At 44.0% G+C, this 2,500-nt stretch overlaps 1 protein-coding gene across 1 annotated transcript in view; it reads left to right on the top strand.

Annotated features, from left to right (window-relative positions):
* LOC308365954 (interleukin-1 receptor accessory protein-like 1-A) overlaps positions 1–2,500 on the top strand; it is a gene marked incomplete at both ends in the record, with an annotated part of 55,870 nt that overhangs the window by 227 nt on the left and 53,143 nt on the right. The gene's annotated exons all lie outside the window — the stretch shown is intronic.

Consider the following 2,500-nt stretch of genomic DNA (forward strand, 5'->3'; position numbering starts at 1 on the left):
CCTGTGATCTACTTCCTGCGTAGTGCTTTATATGACCTGTGACCTGTGATCAACTTCCTGTGTAGTGCTTATCATGACCTGTGTCCTGTGATCTACTTCCTGCGTAGTACTTTTCATGACCTGCCTCCTGTGATCTACTTGCTGTAATCCACTTGCTATAAACCACTTCCTGTGATCTACTTCCTGTGATCTACTTCCTGTGATCCACTTCCCTGTGATCTACTTCCTGTGATCCACTTCCTGTGATCCACTTCCCTGTGATCTACTTCCTGTGATCTACTTCCTGAGTTGTATTTCTTGGTTGGCTTAGATGTCTTACAGAGTTGCCTTTCTATTGACTTTACTGGAGAGAGAGAGGGATGGCAATAGGGTAAAGACCTCTGTGGTCTTAAGTGTACTCAGAGATTCAGTGTGTGTGTGTGTGTGTGTGTGTGTGTGTGTGTGTGTGTGTGTTTGTGTGTGTGTGTGCATGTGTGTTTTTAGTAAGAGTCAGCTGTTGTATTCTCAGGTGACTTATGTTGTGTGAATGGTGTAGTCATGTGCATTCTGGGCTGAGCGTGTGTGTGTGTGCGTGTGTGCGTGTGTGTGTGTGTGCTGTCTGTCTTGGCCTCCTGCAAACATTGTGTCTTATCTGGCTGAGGTGTTCTCCTGTTCACAGAAAGGTGAAATAAAATCACATGCTCTGATTGGCTGGTGTGCAATGTAATGAAGGGCCTTCATGCTCTGATTGGCTCTTTTGCACTGATGGAAATAAGAAGGGATTTGAGGTACTCCCCCCCCCCTCTCTCTCTCTCTCTACTTCTCTCTCTCTCTCTCTCTCTCTCTCTCTTTCTCTACCTCTCTCTCTCTCTCTCTGTTTCTGTCTTTTGTTTAGTTTTTTTGTTGATCTTTTGCGGTTGTTCCTCAGAATCTCACGCTCTGATTGTCTCTGGTGAAATGGGGGAGAACTGAATGTGAATCCTCTGTGTCTGAGTATGTGTGTGTGTGAGTGTGTGTGTGTGTGTGTGTGTGTGTCTGTCTGTGTGCATGTGTGGGTGGGGGTGCTTTTGTTTTGTGTGTGTGTGTGTGTGTGTGTGTGTATGTGGGCAGGAGCCTTTGTTTTGCTTAGTGTTTGTGTGTGTGAGAGTTCAGCTATGAAAGTTCTATTCTCTGTGTGTGTTATTCTGTGTCTGTGTATGGGACTGCATCTATGTGAGTGTTATTCTGTGTGTGTGTGTGTGTGTGTGTGTGTGTGTGTGTGTGTGTGTGTGTTTGTGTTTGTCTTTGTGAGTGTTTCTGTCTATGCGTGAGCATGGAGTTACAATTATGTGAATGAATACTTTTGTTTTTGTGTTAAGGAGCTTCTCTATGTGTATGTGTGTGTGTGTGCACATGGGTGTGTGTCGGCATGTGTGTGTGTGTAGGCAGGCGCCTTTGCATTGCTTATTTTGTGTGTGTGTGTGTGTGTGAGTTCATCTATGAGAGTTCTATTCTCTCTGTGTTATTTTGTGTGTGTGTGTGTGAGTTCATCTATGTGAGTTTTATTCTGTGTGTGTGTTTTTTTGTGTGTGTGTTGGTGTTTGTGAGTGTCTCTGTCTATGCGTGAGTATGGAGTTACAATTATATGAATGTATACTTTTGTTTGTGAGTTTGATGTGCTAATGAGTTCCTGTATGTGTATGTGTGTGTGTGTGTGCTGTGTACACATATGTGTGTGAGACTCTGTGTGTTTGTCTGCAGGTGTGTGTATCTGCACATGTGTATGTGTGTGTGTGTGTGTGTGTGTGTGTGTGTGTGTGTGTGTTTGTGCCCCTATCCGTGAGCGGATGTGTGTGTATGTGCACATGTGTGTGTGTGTGTGTGTGTGTGTGTGTGTGTGTGTGTGTTTGTGTGTGTGTGTGTGTGTGACTCACTCAGATCAAAAGAATTTGTTTTGGCCGTAGGGAATGGAGATGCTGTTAAAGCAGGTCCACATTCAGTCCGAAATCTGGTGTGTGTGTGTGAGTGTGAGTGTGTGTGTGCATGTGCCAGTTATGTAAGTCTCAGACGTATTCTTTCAGACAGCTAGATGTTCACTTTCCCTCTAAGCTGACAGAGATCATGATTAATGAAGTACAATATATTCAGCTGTAAGGTGTCTTTGTGTGTGTGTGCGCGTGTGTGTGTGTGTGTGTGTGTGTGTGTGTGTGTGTGTGTGTGTGTGTTTGTGTGTGTGAGCACAAGTGTGTGTGGCTTTTGTTTATATGTGAGTGTGCTAACACACACACACACACACACACACACACACATACACATGTGCTTACTGTGGATTACTACTGAATAGGACTTCGGTAAAGCTTGTTGGTCTGCAGACGAGTGAGTGACATTCTTAAATCAGTGTGTGTGTGTGTGTTTGTGTGTGTGTGTGCACTTGTGTGTTCATGATGAATCAATAATTCTTTTATTGACCTGAAATGCCTCAGTAACTCTGACAACTACACTCCTTGCTACTTTGAATGTCCCATCACTCATCACCATAACA

This window comes from Sprattus sprattus, assembly GCF_963457725.1.
Source record: "Sprattus sprattus genome assembly, chromosome: 5".
Taxonomy (NCBI): domain Eukaryota; kingdom Metazoa; phylum Chordata; class Actinopteri; order Clupeiformes; family Clupeidae; genus Sprattus; species Sprattus sprattus.